Source organism: Protopterus annectens, chromosome 16.part0 (assembly GCF_019279795.1).
Source record: "Protopterus annectens isolate FY-2018-M chromosome 16.part0, PAN1.0, whole genome shotgun sequence".
Lineage (NCBI taxonomy): Eukaryota > Metazoa > Chordata > Ceratodontiformes > Protopteridae > Protopterus > Protopterus annectens.
In genome coordinates, this window is record NC_056750.1 from 239,719,354 (window position 1) to 239,740,935 (window position 21,582).

The 21,582-nt window shown below is 39.4% G+C and overlaps 1 long non-coding RNA gene across 1 annotated transcript in view; it reads right to left on the reverse strand.

Moving 5' to 3' along the window:
* The window catches only part of LOC122790362, a 216,063-nt gene that overhangs the window by 68,424 nt on the left and 126,057 nt on the right, over nucleotides 1-21,582 (reverse strand). The gene's annotated exons all lie outside the window — the stretch shown is intronic.

Genomic DNA, 21,582 nt, shown 5'->3' on the forward strand with positions numbered 1-21,582 from the left:
CAATGGGACCGGAGGGTGTCCCCTGCTGTGTGCTACACGAACGGAATGAGGAACTAAACGCACACATAAGGCTGCTGTTTAATCTTAGCCTTACTACAGGATATGTACCCAAAGAATGGCGACGGCAACTGTGGTCCCACTCCACAAAGGCGATAAGCTTGACAAGCCTTGTCTGCAAAGCTATGGAGAGGATCATAATGGAACTCATAAATAAAGACATTGGGGACCTACAGACACTGGATCCTACCAATTTGGCTTTGTCAAGGGCAGATCCTGCCTCTTGAACTTGAAACAGTCACTAAGGCCATTGATGAGGGTAAGGCAGTTCACACAGCCTACCTTGACCTAGCAAACACAATACCCCACTCGGGCATCATAGAAAAGCTCACCAGCTTAGATGTAAACCCATATGTTACAAGATGGGTTGCGAACTGGCTCAAGGACAGAACACACAGGGTTAGAGTTGCTGGTGCCATGTCAGACTCTAAGCCAGTGTCCCACAGGGCTCAGTCCTGGGCCCCATTTATTTTTCTGAAGTGCAGGCAAACATAGGGGATTGTGGCTGACAAAATTTGCAGATGACTGCAAACTGGGCACCATAATTGACACTCCATCAGACACAGACATCCTCCAGAAAGGTCTCATAGAAATGGATAACTGGTGCCAAAGCCATGGCCTTAAGCTAAATGCCAAAAAATGTATAGTCATACCCTTTGGGAAAATAATTACCACATAGGTGGTAATCCATTAAACACGGAAGAAGTTATCAGGGACCTGGGGACCCAAGTTGACAGTAACCTCTGACACTCACATTGCCAAAGTGGTTAGGAAGACCTTCTACATTGCCCACCTGATCATGAAGGGATTCACATCCAGATCAGGAGAGGTCATTGTACCCTGTACTCTTCACTTATCAGACCAATGATTGAGAATGTACCTTACCCGACACCTGCAGCAGTTGGAAAGACCCCAAAAGTTTCTCACCAAAAGGATAAAGGGGCTCAAACATATGTCATCGATGCCCGACTGAAGAAACTCCAGCTCTATTCAGTTGCTCAGAGGTGATCTGTGCCTGACATACAAGGCCATGTCCAACCGGAATTAATGGACATGCTCCACCTCAAAAATCCAAATCCACCAGAGCCACGAGCAAGCGACTTAAACCTCAACACGGATATAAATAGGACGTGCTGGAGGGACAGATTCATCACCCAGAGACTCCCTACACTATGGAACAGAATCCCAGTCCATGTGAGGCAGAGCCCCTCACTGACTCTGTTCAAGAGAAATCTTGACGAGTGGATGGGAGATATCATCTCTGTATCACTGCTGGACAGAGGCACAGCAAACTAATGGGTATAGTATTCTCATCCTAAGGGGTGGCGAAAGCCACACACACTCTGGCTAGGCTTATAAATGCCCTAGGGCAGATAGCCTAGTATGAACCTATGAACCTATGATAATTTCAGCATTAGGTGTGTTTTATTGATGAACACCCTGTCTTTTTAACATAATTAAATATTTAATGGGAAAAGGGATACAGGCTGTTAAATTACAAATGCCTGTGACTTTAGTTTATTTGCTTTCACAGTCTGACACTTCACAGTATACTTGGTTTGCATTGTTGGTGCTGTGAAGAACTTCTGCTCAGTACACTGAGTACAATAATGTGCTATAATTCCTTAATGGGTGGTCATTACATCAGAAGTAAAGCTCTTGTTTATTTTTCCTGATACAGAAGTGTTTTCTGGATGTATTTATGACCAGTTATAGCCATACGTGGTAAACTACATTGGAATAAGATAACTGTTTCTGTTTCTTTATGGCCAGATCCACCAGGTACATGGATTTTGTATATGAGGGTCATAACATATTATTCTGTCATTCTAAGAACATTCTGAGAAACTTGCTAAAACACTGGGTGTAATTACACAGAAATGATCCTTTACTGCTAGGCACCATCAGCATTGTTTTCTAGCCATTTGGGCTTTCTGTTTTTTGCCATTCATTTCAGAAAAATAATGTATATTGCATTTTTTCAATCTGATAAACTCAGTGTTCAATTGAATAGCATCACTGGTGTGTTCATACAGCAATATAACAAAAACGACTACTATTTTCATGTAAACAAAAATAATGATTTTCTTCATTTGTTTGATATAGCAAAATACACATACATTATGTTAATGCCAACCAGTGAATGTATCTGATATTTTGTTGTCCACTTTACCTAAAAGTTATTAGGCTGCACATATCATACTGAAATGGGATTACCAAGTAATCTTCTGAAAAGGAGTATCTTGAAGCAGTACAGAGATTTTGTCATTTAAAGTTACAGTGGAATTCTTGGTAGGTTGGCCTTTCTAAATTGACAAAGTACAACTTTTACAAACGTTCAGCTGAAAGCAAATGTATAGCATTTAGTTATTTTCAGAGTAAAATAATCAAATGGTACCAAAACATAAATATATAATGTTGGCATTATTTCAGACCTAAAAAAGAGTATCCCAGGGTTCAGAAAGCACCCCACCACTGAGGCTAAGAGCTGTGGTAAAAAAGGTTTATTTACATTATGCAGCATTATGTGATTCAGAGACTTTAGTCTCAATGAGAAAAGACCTTATTATCATCACATTTGTATATCTCTGATTTGCCCTAAGCTACTGCTAATACTAATCAGCACTTTTCTACAGTAGTTAAGACTGGCAGCCAATGAATCCAGTTTTGTGCAGGTACTCCCTTCATTCACTCTCCACACATATACAGACATTCTCACACACACACACACACACACACACACACACACACACACACACACACACACACACACACACACACACACACAAACACACAAAAAATGGCAGTACCCTGTGTGGCTGTGGCTGTGTCAGCTTGTCAGAGAGATATGCTTCATCTGTCTTCGTTTACACGCAAAACTTTGAGAAAAACACTTTTAAGTGGAAGTACATTAACTTACAGCAGACAGAAGCTTCTGGAAATTAAGCAGTAATAGTTTCATGCTGCTGGCTAGATTCCCTGCAGTCGGCAGAGTTCCTGGGACCTACTGCACTCACAGAAAAATTGGAGCTGTATATTTTAACCCATCATGCCTTAATGTGCCTAAAACATGAGACAGAAGGTTCTGGAGCACTCTCAACAAGACAGAAGAGGAAAAGACATCAGAGAATCAATAAAAAGGGTCTGCAGGGCTAGAAATGCTGCAAAGATGAAAATTAATCCTCACAGGCCTGCTCTGCCTTCAGTACTGCTAGAAAATGAACATTCCCTGGACAGTAAAATGGATGATCTAAGGCTACAGCAAAAATAAGGTGAGAAATACCTGTTTATTAATGATTACTGAGACATGGGTGCATAACAAGATCAATGGCAGTGCTATTAGATTATAAGGTCTCTGACTCTTTCATGCAGACAGATGTCAAGCTCTGTGTGGAAAGGCCAAGGGAGGTGGAGTCTGCATCTATGTGAATGAAAGATGATGTAAGAACTGTGAAATTGTTCAGTCACATTGCTCTGATAATATAGAGTTCCTGTCCTTAAAATGCAGACCCTTTAATGTACCTAGAGAGCTAAATGTAACAGTGGTATACATTCCACCCATTGCAAACACCACTGAAGCCCTGAGCAATCTTTATAACTCTATCTGTGAGCTGCAGAGGAAAAACTCTGACTTGGTACATGTGGTTGCTGGTGATTTTAATCAAGCAGAACTGAGAGAGGTGCTACCCCACTACTATCAATAGGTAGATTTTCCTACAAGGGATGCAAACATTATGGAGAAAGCATATTCCAACATCAAAGCTGCCTACAGTGTAATACAACAACCTAAGTTAGGAAGCTCTGATCATCTCACCATCATGCCTCTAACAGCCTGCAAACCGGATCTGATCAGAAAAAAGCCCACAGTTAAACAGATCAGAGTCTGGCATGAGGGGGCTTTGGAATGTCTCCAAGACTGTTTTGATAGTACCTGCTGGGCATTTTCAAAGAGGCAGCTATGTCAGATGAACAGGTGAACAAAGATGATTACACAGACGCAGTTACAGCTTACATCACTAAGTGTGTTGATGATGTAACTGACATCAAAAGCATCACAATCAAAGCAAACCAAAATGTATGGCTCAGTAACAAAGGCTATGATCTCCTGAAGGCAAGAAATGCAGCATTCAGGGCCAAGGACAAGAAGGGTCTCAGCAAAGCTAGAGCAAACCTAAAGCAGGGCATTAAAGAGGCCAGGAGGGAATATGGACAGAAACTGCAAAGTCAGTTTGCGGACATGAGGGACACCAGGAGTCTCTGGCAAGGGATACAACAGATTATTGACTATAAAATCATGTCAGCTCAGTGTGAAGACAGCGCTGAATTCCTGGACAGGTTGAACTCCTTTTTTGGCAGATTTGAAGAGAAGAACAACATGGCTGCTACAAGGCTAGCTTTTGACCAGGAGGAGGGGGTTCCCAGCCTTAACTTCAATGAAGTGAGATCTCAACTTAAGAAGGTGAACCCCAGGAAGGCTGCTGGACCTTATAAAATACTGGGCAAAGTACTTAAAGGCTGTGCAGGCTAATTATATTCAGTTCTAACTGATATTTCAACACCTCCCCTATTCTTGGTAAAGTTCCCTCTTGCTTCAAGATGATAGATATTGTCCCTCTCCCAAAAAAGCTAATTCAGCCTGCCTGAATAACTACAGACTAGTTGCTATAACTTGAAATGCTTTGAGAGGCTAGTTAAAAGGCATCTGTCATCTAACCTTCCATCCACCTTCAACCCTCTACAGTTCACTTATCAGGATAACAGATGCACTGTGGATGCTATTTCAGTGGCACTCCACTTCTCAATCGATCATCTGGAGGGGGAAACAACTATATCAGGCTGTTGTTTATTGATGTCATCTCAACATTCAGCACAGTGGTTCCTATGCAGCTTATTGACAAGCTTGTACATCTTAGAGTTAGCAGGCTCATGTGCAACTGGATCCTCAACTTCTTGATGAACAGACAGCAGAAAACATGTGCAGGTAACAACACCTCAGGATGCATAATACTCAACACTGGTGTTCCTCGGGGATGTGTGCCAAGCCCTCTGTTGTTAATTATCCTCACCCATAACTGTTCTGCAAAATGCAACACCAATCACATCATTAAGTTTGCAGATGATACTACAGTTGTGGGCCTCATTAAAGGGGAGGATGAAAGAGCTTACCGAGATGAGGTCTACTTATTGATTGACTGGTGTGCTAAGAACAACCTTGACCTGAATGTCAATAAAATAAAAGAAATCATTATAGACTTGGAAAAGGTCAACAACATGCTCACTGCTCATGATAAATGGTGAAGAGGTGGAAAGGTTCACATCTACAAAGTTTTTTGGGGGGTGCACATTTTGGAGGATCTCTCTTGGACTGTGAACACTGAACAGTTGGTCAAAAAAGCACACCAACATCTCCACTTTCTCAGAAGGTTCATAAAAGCAGAGCTCCCACCTACTGTTCTCATCACATTCTACAGAGCAGCATTTGAGAACATTCTCACTAGTAACTTCACAGTTTCGTTTGGGAACAGTACAATAGCAGAAAGAAAGAAAGAAGCTTCAGATAATGGTGCAGAATGGCGAAAAAAAGCATGGGCACCAACTCGCCATCAATAAAGGATTTCTTCACAGCAAGAAGCATTAAATGTGCATCCAAAGTAATTTGTGACCCCTATTACCCTGCACATGGCTGGTTTACACAACTGACTTCGGGCAAGAGATATTGGAGTATCTGCTGCAGGACCACCAGATACTTAAACACCTTCTACCCAACAGTGTTGAGACTTATAAACTCTGATACCAGCCACCGATTATTTAATCAGTAATCATTCACAGTATGTAGCTCAGCTGAAAAGTATGCAATATTTTTTTTTATTCTTTGAGGTAGCAATAAATTTTCTTATTCATGTGCAAGTGTCTGCTGTTTGTCTGATGCAGATGAACAAAGGAGGACAATCTTAACATGTGCAGTCCTACTCTGTCATGCTGCTATGTACAGTATCCTTCTTATGACTGTCTGGGGATGCTTGTGTGTTTTTGCTGTTATAATTGATTTATTTATCCTTCTGTGGGTTTTGTATTAAAAATCTTTTTTTTATTTTTGTTTTAAATTGAAATGTTATACTGTTGTTCTTGCTATCCTGAGTGTTGATACTCAGAATTTCATTTAGGCTGCACTTGTGTAGCCCTAAATGGCAATAAAGTTTACTTTGCTTTGACTTTGAGCACATGCTGAATACCTGTTCTTGACTTAACAGAACATCCTTGATGTCTCCTTTTATGTTTATGTTCCTGTCCTCATAAATCAAAGATTCTTAGTCAGTCAGTAATGATATACATTATAGTTTCATTCATCTTAGTGACTGTAAAGTGCATCATGATGATAGACTTGTTTTTCTATTAATTTTGTAACTGGGTCCCATAAATCATTTAAATATTCTCACTGATACTGTCTTGTGTGTTGCTCTCAGTTTTGTACTGAAGCATCCCTATACACAGATACATCCTAATTCCTCTCAACCGTCTGTCCATAATTTTATGGGATGCTCCTGCAGTTACCTCTCATAGTAATCCTTGCTCTAGTAACTCATGGACTGTTGCAAACATTGAATCCAGTCAGGCATTACAATTTCATACTGTTTGATTATGTGAAAATGCTGTTTTAACTAACTTATTAATGACAGTAGTGGATTAAGGGTCTATATCATATTATCGAATTGTCAGTTTCATGAACCTGCATTCGTCGAACCGACAACATCAAACATTCACTTAGGCAAAAGCGAACACCAGCAAGGATCTAACACAAGGAATGCCATTACTTGGCTAACATTGCCAATATCAGCACATTTGCCCTTTTCCCCACTGTAGTGCTATCTTGGAGTTGGTATATATAAGTAGGGGGTGTGGGGGCACAGCTGCCCACCTGGGTGGGTTTTACATACTATGGTATGTGTGACAGTCACAGTGTTGGCCAAGTAATGCCATTCCCTGTACTAGATCATTGCTGATGTTCACTTTCACTTAACTAAACATTCAATGTCAGTTTGACGGAGGCTCGCGTAACTAACCATTCAATAATATGATATAGACCTGTGGATTAATGCTGCTGTGCTCTGTAGTAATGGTGCAGGATTCAAAACCTTTCTCCTTTTTTTATTCTACATATTTTTTAATTGACTTGGGTAACATTCTCAGCTATCCCTGGTCTCTAGCATTGATGCAATGGCTAATATCTTCTCTGAGGGTGCAAGGTTTGAACCTTTTGAAGAGTCTTTAAGGCAAGATACTAAGAGCTATCCATGGCGTCTAGTGCTTCCCCAACCCATGTCTTTCATGCTGCATACTTTGTTCTAATATTTTTTTATGTGCCTTTAAGCATGATGTTAAAAACTATTCCCAGTGTTTAGTGATCACTGACCCTTGTTTCTCATACTGCACACTTTCTTCTGTTATTATTTAATTGCCTTTAAGACACACTATTTAGAGTATACCTGGTGACTAGTGTCCTTCACCCATGTTCCAGAGTTTGCTCATTAGTCTAAGGGAGTGTGGAGGTATTGCTGGCCTACACATTCATCCACACACACACACACACACACACACACACACACACACACACACACACACACACACACACACACACACACACACACACACACACACACACACACACACACAGACAGTTCCCCAACTCACTGACCCAATGCTCCATTCAACCCCCACACACACATTCACACAATCCTACCCTATTCCCTAACCCTAAATAACTGCTCTGCTGTGACCAGCACACTCACAGATAAAGTTCCATGCATACACATATGCACATCACCCCAATACTACCTGTCTGCTAAATTCCCTGCCACTTATCACTACCACAATGGATGAACACAAGCTTTTGGCTGTGTTCATTAACAAAAGTGGCCATGTGATGAGATGAGGGTCATTTAAAGGTTGGTTTGTTATAATACTTTTATTCTGAAGATGTTTCACATCGTGAAATGAAAGCGCTAAATAAACAATTGAACTATTGCTGTGGCTTCCTAATTTCAGGTGTTTTGGATTGTATAAGTAGCCATATTACTTTACACAGCTGAGCAATTCTTTGTATAAGAGTATGGACTCTGTCTCTGTATTTCTTTCTTTCTCTGTCACTTTCTTTTAATGCATTTATGAGGTTCAGACACAAAGAAACTAAAGGTTTGATACATCACTTATGTCTTTGCGTAGAAAAGTGCTTAAACAACCAGAGTCTCTGGTGCATACCAGTCTATCCAACCCAAAGTCATTTAGTAACCAAAACCTGTTAGGCAGTACTTTTGTGAACAAATAGCTCATGTCTCTGGATCATCACTCCTTCATGGAACTTACGATTTAAAACCTGGATAAATAAAATGATAATGGTGACTCATCATTCCTTCCAAGAACATACGACTCAGGACACAAATTACCAGCACGTCCACTGGCAGATGTACAACACAAAAGTGAAGCCTCTTCTTCTCAGAGCTGCTTACTCTGGCATCAGTGCATCTTTCTGAAATTTCTCCAGACTCCTCTAGAACTATTAACACTGTATCGTGTCAGATTTCCATGATTTTCTACTGACTTTTGCCATATTGTCAATAAGCCTGCCTTACATAGATGCCTAAACCAGGATGCCATTAATTTACATATACCACAAGTAAACTCTCTTAAAGGGATCCAATCCCAAATTGTACATTCCCTTAATCCATGTTACCACAACTTCCACTCCTCAAATATTTCACCTTGCCTGAATTCTCCATGTGCCCTGTAGTCATATAGTGAAAGCAGCACTGTTCTTTTTAATTATGTCAGTTCTAAAGAAGGCAGGCAACTAGGACCCAAGATGGAGAGATAGAATTTGGAGGCCTTGCTTGAAGTGGGATACCTGAAGACAGAAAGGGAGATATGCTGTGGTCTTGTAATGTGAAGAAAACAATTTAGATTTGATGGAAGTACCTGTGTGGATAAAGAATCTCTGTGAGCACTATCAATACCTGTCTGAATAAAGGAACATTGTGAGCACTAACAACACCTGTCTGAATAAAGGATCATTGTGAACACTAACAATACCTGTCTGAAAAAAGGATCGCTGTGAGCACTAACAACACCTGTCTGAATAAAGGATCATTGTGAGCACTAACAACACCTCTCTGAATAAAGGATCATTGTGAGCACTAACAACACCTCTCTGAATAAAGGATCATTGTGAGCACTAACAACACCAGTCTGAATAAAGGATCGTTGTGAGCACTAACAACACCTGTCTGAATAAAGGATCATTGTGAGCACTAACAACACCTGTCTGAATAAAGGATCTTTGTGAGCACCACTTTAGTTACTTTTCAGCTTTGAAAATCTGCAGTACTTGAATGAATGAAAATGACTGAACTGAAAACTTTAGCACTGCATGAAGGAAGAAGTCTGGTTGCTTTATGTTATTGCCTGATTTGAGTTATTCCTGTAAATAAACCTTCATTTAATGAAAGAAACTGTCTCCACAGACTGTTTTTGTGTTGGATTGCAAAATATGGCATGCATATACATATATATGTGTGCTCAAAGTGGATGGTCTAGCATTTATTTGGTCCTCGGATTTTCTGGTGTTAGAGATGGTCAAATTAATGCTTTCCTGAGTACAGGAATAGTCAAAGCATGGAATGATGGATTTTAGGTAAGTAAGAGTTGGAAACCTGTGTGTGTGTGTGTGTGTGTGTGTGTGTGTGTGTGTGTGTGTGTGTGTGTGTGTGTGTGTGTGTGTGTGTGTGTGTGTGTCTGTGTGTCTCTGTGTGTCTCTGTGTCTGTCAGTGAAGGTTAGCATAATGGCCAGGGAAGGGGACAGATGAGTTGTATGCCTGGGTACTGGTGTCTGTGAAGTGTGTGTGTGTGTGTTTGTCTTCTTTAGTGGTACCTTCATGCAAAGGGTGTCTCGTACCCTAATGGGGTGAGTGGTAGGGTTAGGGTTAACAAACATGACTAGGTTGTGGTAGGTGGGTATGAAGAGATTAGATGTGTATCTCCATGCTGCCTATATATTTCCAGTTGTTAAGTGCAAAAAATATGGCGTCAGCCATATATTTGCACAAGTTACACCATCCCAGACACTTACAGGTACCCCTCACCTTTGTATTTGTGACAATTACTGTAGTAACATCTTCTTTATACTTTTCTAAGAAACTTATTATGCTGTCTTTCATTACAAAATTAAAGGTAAGACCCCCCTGTTGCAGCAAATGGTTTTGCTTGTAATATCTTCCAGCTACTCGCTCCTTTTCAGTTTCTATATGTTAGCATCTACACTGAACTCATTCTTGCTTTCATACCATCTACTTTAGTTTTCTGTACATTATTAAAACAATTCTCATTGTACATAATATATATAAAGTCTGTCTAAATAATTATTTTACCAGCTTCACCCACTGGATGCCTCCTACCAACAAACAAACTTTCTGTTTAATTAGTTTTGTGATCAGACTCGACTTCTCTACTGGTCAGTCTACCCATTCTTAAGTCTGTATCTTAATAATGTTCATCTTCATTTGTTTAGGATTGTAACTCCTAAAAGGTGCAATATTGTTTCTGTGGCAGTGTTTCCCATAAAATTTAGTACATGAACTCCTTTTATCTTCACTTTTAAAAATCTCCATATTTGAGAACTGTACACACTGATCTGGCACAGTGGCTTTAAATGAGATACTCAGTGTTCCCAGTGAAATGTTGCATATACTCATTGGGTGGTATTCATAGTCTTTACACAGATGCATTATGGGAATTGAAGCTGTCCGCAAATGAGCACAGATAAGCTGCAATTGATAGAGACCACTTATACGAATATTTATTTATTTATTTATTTAACATTTGTTTACCGGGAAAGTCCTACTTGGAACAATGCCAATTTTCAGAGGAAGCCTGGGGATAAATGCTCTAGATGCATGTTTTTGTAATGTGGGCGGAAACCAGAGTTCTCGGAGAAAACCACACAAATGCAGGGTGGACATGCAGACTCTGCACAGAAGGCACTCCATCTGAGAATCGAACCAGAGAACCTTTTGCTCTGAGGTGACAATGCTACTGCTGCACCACTGCACCATCCAAAATTACTTTGCTTATCACTGGGAGAATAATGGCTCTACTGGGGATTGAACCTAGGACCTAATGCATGTAAAGCAGATGTGATAACCACTACACTACAGAACCTGTCTGAAGGTCTTAAATAAATATAAGCAAATGAATGCATAATGAGATGGAACTGAGGAATGGTGTAACTCAGCATATGCAAATAAAGCATTCTCTCACCTATTTGTGATTCATAGTGGAATTTTCCCATCTTTCCCCACCATCTGCAGATATGTTATATAAAGACAGTTTTACCATTCCTATTTACTTTGCAATCAATGAAAATACTGTCACTTGCTGCTGGCCTTGCAATTTCCAGGTGTGAGCAGCTTGTCTTGCCTGAGCCAAAACAGCTTTCACCCAGTGGCACTCTCTGGCCAAGAAGATGGAGATATAAGCAGAGGATACATTATAACTTTGATAATCAGGAGTTACTTGATAGGTTCAGAGAGGACAGGGATAATATAAGGGTCTTAGTGAGTATGTATGACATCCATAGGAGTAATTGAGGAACATGTAGACTTTCTATCTCTGTGGATACTGAGGCATGTATAGCCCTCAGTATATTTGCAATGGGGACCTTCCAGAGGCAGATTGGAGACAGGTTGAGTATCTCACAGGCTTCTGCCTTGAGGATACTGCAGCAGTTCCTGGATGTGCTCTTTGCTCATATGGATCAGTACATCTGTCTCCCAGTGTCACCTCAGGACTGAGCCAGGACTATGGGTCACCTTTATGGGTTGGCAGATTATCCTGAGGCATTTTGTGCAATATATTGCACCTATGTTGCAATTAGAGCCCCTTCTGGTCCATGGGTGAGCAGTACCACTATAAGAAGGACTACATTCCATCAGTTGCTAGGTAGTGTGTGATGCATGGGGGTGCATCATCAACATGTCTGTCAGGCATCCAGGCCGTGCACATGATTCACATATCTGGCACACTATACACTCTATTGCCTCTACCTGCATATTAGGATGCCCAGTAGTCATCTTATTGGGAAGTGGAAACATTTTTGTTTTTATTTATTTATTTTTTTTATTTAAGTAGTTATTCATGGTAAAATGTATTGCTGAATACTAAACAATGTTTCCTTTGTTGTCACCTCCTTTCTCCCTGTCTCTTTTTTTTTTGCATTTCTAGTGATGCTGAATATCCACAGGATCCATGGTTCATGGCACCCATGAAAAATCATAGTGGAGCTGCAGAAGACACCTGCAACACATCCTTGTTACAAACCCAGAGGCTGGATGAGTCTGGGGGTGTCTTTCAGTATGACCCAGCTACTGCATGCAGCATGTTTACTGCATATTGCATTCTGAAAATCATTATGCTGGTGGTTAAGTGACGTATGCTGCCACTGCAACTCCCATCAGTCACTTTGACTGATGATGACCAGCCAGAAGCAGTAGTAAGGGACCCCATGTGGCAGGCTCATGCACAGTATATGGCTGTGCAGGTAAAGAGGTGGTGTCTAGTCCAGAACTATGGAACATGACATTCAGGTTAGTAATGTATTTCTTATAAAAAACATAGAGTAATTGATGCATGCAGTGATGTCTGTGGGCTTTGCTGTGTGGTGCATGGTCTGCAGCCACTATTCATCTGACATTTCTTCTCATCTTTAAATAAGTATTATTTTTTTATTTCAAAACAGTGACTCATATCATTGACTGTAAATGTCATGCCTGAGTGCTCACTGACTCCTATTCAATTATGTTGTAAGGTATCATATAAAAAATACTCACATTTTTAATTGTTTTGCACAGTACATTATAGTGAGGTGATGTACGTATGTATACATGTACTGAATGTTACTTCAATATTTAACTTGAGTTCATAGCTTGCAATTGAATGACAAATGATCACACTTTTTATATTATGTAATATTTTCTCAGTTTAAAGTATGCTTTGTCTGTTGAAGTACTGCACATCAGATTATTTTATTTTGGCACATACAATAATTTGTGGCCTCAGAAATAAAAAATATCACCATTTGTGCAATAGTGTGAGGGTGAAGTGGCAGCAGTGCTTGTTTATATGGCAGGATACTCATCTTAATGTGTAATTTTCTTATTAGTGTTTCCATGAGAACGTATAGTAATACTTCTAAGTCGTAGGCAACTTCCAGCTGTAACAATGGTAGTTTATAGAGCATTTGTATTAATGACCACAATCATATGTGATGACATACAGATTTCTTTCCAAAGGTTCCATGTGTTTTTAAGCTTTACCATTACAGGAATGAAATGCATTAAGTTGAAAAGCACCCTAAGCCCCCTTCCTTTATCCCTTTATATATTTTTTTATTTAATTTGCAATCATTTAATCCCTTTTGAGATAAATGTTGACCTGTGTGTGTCAAGGTAAGATTGTAACAGAAATATCACACTTGAATCACAGTAAGTCAAGGTCAAATGTGTGATCCCTCAAGATAGGCTAGGTAATGGTGTAGGTGATGTTGAAGGGGGGGCTGTCATGAGAGCTGGATGGTGAGTTGATCTGATGTCATGACCTATCTGATGAGGTGATCCTGCAGACACTTATCCATCAGTGCTGTGGGAATGTGATTAGGAACTTGAATGTGAGACCTGCATGAAATCTGCTGTGCTTGTCTGCCCTATTAATTACAATAATTTCTTGAGAAACTCTTATAGTCTCATGTGATCTGCCCCCATGTGTCCATACAGTACCCAGCTCTCTTCCCCTTGCAAGAGTGACTTGCTAAGCCCTAACTAGTGTACAGATGGAGGTGGCCACTGATGTTTGGCATGCCACCATACTACACTTCAGTGTGAACGTAGCATTATCCCTACAATGTGTCATTTCAAAGCAGCTCTGGAAATCCTCATGGATACCTGGGAGAACTCTGATCATTTCCAGCTGACTCTCTGTGGCAGTCCTCTGAGTCCTCAATGGGAAGCCAGTGCTTTACATGTTTTCTTGGATAGCTATAACAAATTCCTGTGTCTCATTCCCCTTTGTAAAGGTGTCACTGTGGACACTGCTACCTCAGAATGTCTGCCATCATCCTAGAAGAGTTTGTCTGGGTTTGGAGATACTAGTGTAGAAGTGTGGGGAGTTTGTCCCTGTACAAGCATGAGAGTAATTTCAGCATGTGCTTGACTTTGTGATCCAGTGTCACTTCCTGCAGAGTCACTAACATGCTGTGGGCTGTGAAATCCTACCATTAAACTTGGGGATTGTGTGTCACTTTCCTCAGGCTGCCTCATAAATATAATTAACTTATCATCATCATCATCATGTTCAACAGCCATTCTGCTGCTGATAGCCCCTAAATTCATTGGTATAGTGGAACTGTTTGTTTCCTTTTCTGACCCTGTAAAATATTATTTGAAAACATTACTAATAAAGAAATGACATACAATACTGTATGCTTATTAATGAGATATGGAGAACACTTACCATGCACACTGCCTTCATTGTCATTCTGTGTAAATGTGGAGGTTCACCTTTTAATAGTAATTATTAAGTGTTCAATGTAGTCACTCCATATCAGCATTCAATTCTCTAAATAACTATATGGTACTGTTTTTAAACCAATCTTCATGAGCAGATGAGCAGTGCTGCTGCAGACATTGGTAATAGCCAGAGTCCACACCACTTCTGATTATTCCAATGGTATCATCAACTGTGCCATAGTCATCTCCACAGATGGAGAGAATATATTCCTCTTCTCACCTTGCTTCTAGCATGTCCTACCATGTATTTTGCCCTCTTCCTGCACTGTGTTAATGTGTAGTTTCTTCCACCCAGTGTATTAATGTCCAGGACAACTTAATTCCAGGCTTTTGTCCTCTCAGCTTGTTTGGAACCCTTTACCAAACAGACATTTCCCATAAGAAAATTAAGATGTGACTCTCATATACTGACAAATCAAATGACAAACAGGTTGGCAGCACATGCACATAATTTCTCTCACTTAATAAGGTCTCAACACAATCTCACATATGCAGAGGTAGTCACAATTAACTTACCAAAACCTCAGAGTCCTCCCATAAGCTGTCCTCAGAAACCACATGCAAAATAAACAACTCAGCATCCACCACTATACATAAAAATACACATCACAGTGTCCCCACAAGCAAGCCTCTCAGGTAACTACCACACATCCAAACATCTTGGCCATAGGAGACTCCATTGTGAGTCACTGGGTTGGATAAAAGGAGGGTTACAGTCAGTTACCTGTCAGGGGCCAGGATTCACCAGATCATGCAGGCACTCAGGTCACTCAACCACGAGTACTAGTATGACTCAGTCATAGTCCATGTGGGTGTAAATGACCTGAGACGTACCTCCCTGTATTATATGAAGATAGACACCATGGATCTCTCTCAATATGTATCACCGGCAGGTATGAGCCTCGCATTAAGGAGTATTCTACCCTCACCAAGAATGACACCACATTACAAACAGAAAATGATTTACTACAAACAGAAAATGATTTACTTCATTAATTGGCTTTGCTACTGGTATCATTCTAAGGGATCCAGTATTTGTCAGCCTGGGATGACATGATAAACAGGCCATGCTGCTTTCCCAGAGATGGTCTGCACTTGTCACCATTAGGTTTTCGAATACTGGTCAAGGCATTAGCCACCCCCATAGTGTCTTTTTTAAGGCAGTGCCAAACCAACAGACCAACCAATGTAACAAATGATTCTAATGCCAAGCTAAAAGCACTACTGCACAATGCTAGGAATCTTAACGAGAAGCTGTACTCCCTGGAAGCCCTCTTCATGCGGGAGAATCCTGACATCTGTGCAGCTACAAAGATGTGGTTCAAGAGTGTGGGAAGCATCCTAGCAGTGCAAAGTTACAATGCCTATCACACATTTAGACCATCCTCTGAAAAGAAAAAAACTAAAAGGAGGAGGTGGTGTCTCTACTTACATATATAACAATCATACCTCAAGATTGGTCAAGTAGGATAACTCGTTTGAGCTACTTCATGTCCAGCTGACCATAGACAAATATCCCCCACCATATAATCTCTAGCTACAGGTCCTCAACCATGAACCATGAAAACCACTTCATAAACCTGAAGGTACTAGAATCACTTGCCATTCAGTCCAAAACACAACTCATGGCCGATTTTAACTACCTCTCCATAAACTGGTAAACATACACGACCACTGACATGCAGGCTCAGAGATTCCTAGACTTTGTCTATGAAAATTCTCTTGAACAGCTGCTCTACACTCCCACTAGGAGCTCAAATATCCTTGACATAGTACTCACAAACAAGGGAAAGAGCTGCACCCCCCACCACCACATAATGTCCTCATTGGTAAGACTGAATCCAAAATTAATCTCCTTTGAAATAAATGTAACGATAGAACCCCCATCAAACCCTAAAACCCTAAAGAATTTTTCCAAGACAAATTACCTCCTATTAATTGACAGTGTAGGTAATTTTAAAGCACCCCTAACCCCAAAAAACATGGAAGCCTGTGCAGAAGTATACAAGAATGCCCTGTACAATCAATCAAACAACTGCATAGAAATGGCAGGGCCTGACAAAGCTAAACCCAGGTCTAGTTATTAAAACAAGTCACCCTTGTGGACCTATGGAATAAATAGATTATACAACAGAAGAGAGAAATTCTTGTCTAGAAGTAAGTGGTAGGGCACACTACAGAGAAAAAAATCCCTCATTAGTCTCAATAGGCAAATTGGGGAACTAGTCAAGTCTTCAAAAGCTAAATATGAGAGTAAAATAACCTCCCAAGCAAAGGATAACCACAAAGCATTTTTAGTTATATCTAAATTCTTAAGGAAAACACACAACGGTTTACATTCAAAAGGGCAATCGGTCTTCGTTCAAATTCCATATGTCCCATCACCCGATTCGACAATTTGAAATAACAAAAAAAAATGTTAAAATGCACAACAGCAAATGCTAGTGTGTATTCACTGTTGTGCATTTCAACATTTTGAAAGTAGATCGCACTATAGTGGGTATCAGAAATGTACCCTTTCCATCACTGTAGTGCGATCTCAGAGTTTGTATATATATATATATATATATATATATATATATATATATATATATATATATATATAAGTAGCAGGGGATGTGGGGGGCATAGCCCCCCTACATGGGTGGTTCAGGGTGGCTTGCCCCCTGAAAAAGCATTTAGTTATTGTTTGACCAGAAAGTCGACATTTTTGAGATGTCGACTTTACTGAAATGCTGCATTCTACATTTAGTTTGTTCGTTCTTGTGATTTCCGATATTTTGATTTGGAAATCTGGACACTCACACAATGTTGGTGCAATGATATGATAGTAAACTACACACAACAATGAGCTGAGTTGGCTGTGGATGGTACTACCTATACTCAGCCAGAAGAAATATCAAACCAGCTGGTCAATGAATTCTGCTCATATTTCAGTCACTCCCCATGAAATACTTCCTACCATTCCTTTGCCTGGTTTACTCAGAAAAACAAGTCCCTCTTGTGGACCCCTGGCATAAATAGATTATACAACAGAAGGAAGAAATTCCTGTCTAAACATAAGTGGGAGGGTGTACAACAGAGAAAAAAAATCCTTCGTTAGTCTCAACAGGCTATTTTCTCTCAAGCTAGAAACACAGCATCGGTCCTGACGGAATCTCAGAGTGCTTATTAAGTAGCTTGAAACATGACCTGGCAGACCCACTTGGATCTCTATTTAACCACAGTCTCCAGATAGCCTTTGACATATTAGAGTGGATGATAGCAACAGTCATCCCACTGAACAGTAAAGCATCCACTTTTTCAACAGCTTCATCCTTCTCTTAGACCAGGGGTCTGCAACCTGTGGTTCAATCCCACTGTAGTGGCTCCCTGTACCTCTGAGTATTAATGGCCACTCTACTGCACAACACACACACACACACACACACACACACACACATAAATCCCAACACAAGAACACAATTATGGACGGATGTTAGGTATTGTTCTTATACACATGGTTCTGTTATATTTAGTATAACTAGATATGAAAGCTTATATGCTCTATCTTCATTTTTAGGGGTCAATTAGCTGTTGTGGATCCTGATGAATTTAACTTGGTGGGAGAGGGCTCAGAAATGGCTCTTTGGAAAGTGAAGGTTGGAGATTCCTGTCCTATACACTAATATTCTAATGTAGTCATAATGCTGTCATTTTTCATTCCTCAATGACACTCAGAAATATCTAAGTAAAGATACATTTATATTCAGCCAACAACACACCCCTACCTTTTCAGTACTTCACAATTAAAAGACACATGCATGCAAAAGCACTAAATGATACCTAAATAAATGATTTTCTTAGTGATCACTAATCACTGCCATTCTTGTTGCAATAGCTTTACACTATTCACTAAAGTCATAGCAATATATCCATTATATCAGTAAACTATAAACCTCTTCAATGTAACTCCCTAATTTTACATCATTTAGAAGTTTTTCATATTAAATTATAATATTTTTATTTTTTTTCTTACTTTAAAACATCTGCAGTTTCCTAAGTCATTTCCTACCTATCGTGAGTAATAGTAAGTTAATATGGAGGTGTTAAACAATTTCATATAAATTCAGGTCCAGTTATACATTTTGTATGCAAATGAAGCCCTTTTACAGGTCAATAATAACAGTACCTGGTGTAATGCTCCTGCTGGTTAACTGGGTTTGGTTAATGTGATGTCAGACCCCAGAGGGAATATTTCTAAACCTGTGAACCACTTCTCTGCTCATACTTAATTAATTTTTGTTCTGGCACTTCAAATTACAGCATCACCTGTGAAGGCACAAGTGTATGCTCCAAGCTGGTCAGACAAATAGATCCTGATAATGATTCATCTTCTTAGGGAGTCATATCTAAATGAGATCCAGGCATCCATTAGAGGAAGTAAGTGGAAAAAGGCTAACATCTGGCATCCATGACAGGAGTTGCTCACTTTAGCCAACAGTACCACCACAGGCACAATGACCTACAGAAGCATGGCCCTGAACAGCTGGCCGAGTGGGATGGCCAGGTAGAGATAAGAAGGCCAAAGTTCTATAGTAAGTATTTTTTGGTCATATTAAACATAGGTATAAAAAAAATAACTTTAAGAAGGTTGTATAATTGAAGGTATTTGCTAGAAGAAATATGTGTAACTGTAAATATGTATCTGCAATAGTATTATAATAATGCAAAACCCCCAATTCAATGGGGTTGCCTAATGGTTAAGGTGTTTGCCTTACAAACACAAGGTGCAGGGTTTGAGTCTCATAAGGGATTTTTGGCTAGGCTTATCAATGGCTCGTAAGGGCAGTTAGCGTAGTACTAACCTATGAACCTATGAACTATGAACAAAAGAAAGCATAAAAAGATTTGCATGCATAACTGCATCTGTATACAAAAATATGCAATGTTTAAGTGATAATATAATTGTCTGTATAAATACAAATGTAGCATATGAATGAGTAAAACAATAATATATATGTGTGTGTGTGTGTGTGTGTGTGTGTGTAAATCACAAATATACATCTGCATGAGAAAGAAAAAATTGCATTTCCACATAATACTACTTAAGTACCTTATATACTAGTTAAATTATATTCAGATATTTTTTGTAAAGACAGGATTTTGTTTATGTAGACTGAAAATTATTTATTAGTGTAATAATTGTAAAAGACACCCTGAGATTCATAAACACCTACACTAAGTGTACAATAAGTGCACACCATTCGGAGTGAACAGACAATACAAGCATAACTCATAACTTTGTCCTCCTAATTTTAGTTTTTCTACTGATTTTCTTGCAGCCTTAAATATCAAGGGGATTCATAAAGGTTAACAAAAAGTGCAGACTACATGGACACTTAGTGTAATCATTCTGAGTGACTGGAAAGCACAAAAAATATGGTAGGAATTTTCTTGAATACAGTTCATGTACACTATGTACACTTAGTGTAGGCATTAATGAATCTGGTCATGTCATTTCATACACAATAGTAACTGCACATACAAGATGGCTGAACTGTCAGCTACAGGAATCACAACATAATCACAGTGGAGGTTTGGGGTGGAGGGTAGGTGGTTGTAGTGTCAGCTGAATAACCAACACATATTTTAGTGAGGAATTGCCAGTTGTATTACTTCTGTATACATTTTTAAATCATCACCCTTTTATGCTTAAAATTCTTAAGCAAAAAATGATCAAAGCGCACAGTCTTGTACAGCTAAGGAACTGAAAACTTCCTTGAACTGATACATTTTTTATGTGTGAACACTTTCTGGCTTAACAGAATTCACAGACTCTTATGTGAAATGCATAATATTTTAAAGCACCTGTGATGCCTTCTTTTTACCCCAGGCCTTTAATCAAGGAGCCTCAATCATCACTGACACTGGCGAGAGATGGTCGCTAAAAACAGGAATGGATTTACACAGTACTTTAAGATGCAGCTCTTTGTATCAAGCATAATTCCTCCCAAGTGCACACAGGGAACACACTCCTGACCTGAGACTGGAATCTCTGTCTCTCCAGATCCCAAACAAGTCTCACTTTGGAGCACTGTGTCCCAGTTCTAAGTAGCTGACACAACCACACTTGGGTTTTTGATTTTCACACACACAGACACTCCTGGAAAAGGTTGGCATAGATTTACTAGTTGTACCCCTTCTGCCCTGATTATAAGGGTCTTACAAGGGTGTCCAATTATATGGGTAAAATCAATAATAAAAAAATGGTAGAGTGTAACCAAAGCAGCCAGGCTTTTCAGAGTGCCCAAGGTGTCACTAAAATAAACATGTGTACTCTCAAGATGTTAAAAGTATTCTCTAAAAGACCAGCCACAATGAAAGGTATAAAAATATTTAATAATAAATAATAAAATTGAAAACATGTGAATACTAAATATCTAAGTACAGTAAACACCAGAGTTTCAATCACAGGAGAAATAAAAATAACACAGTTGGACAGATTCAAACAGATGCAGAAAAACACTACTTAACTACTCTCACTATATTTCCTGACTGTCTAAAGAATAACTGCTTCCTAGCTAACTTAATTACAACAAAGCAAGATTAGATGCTGAGATGCTTACCTCCACAATGCAAGGTGTTGAGCTTCTAACAGACTGAACTGAACAACTGAACTAACTCAACTGACTGTCATAGATTTTTATATCATGGTTCCAAATAAAACAAAACAAACTGTTATGAGAGTTCCATTCTCTCAGTGCTGGTTATAGAATGACATCACAGTTGATCACCTAACTCTGGCATAATACACATTCAGAGCTTTGCTAAAATCTTTTAGAGTATTTGAAAATTATAGAACAATTTCAGAAACTTCTACTCTTCCCTTTCAGAAATCTTTGTTTAAACATATACATTTAATCAGTTATAATAA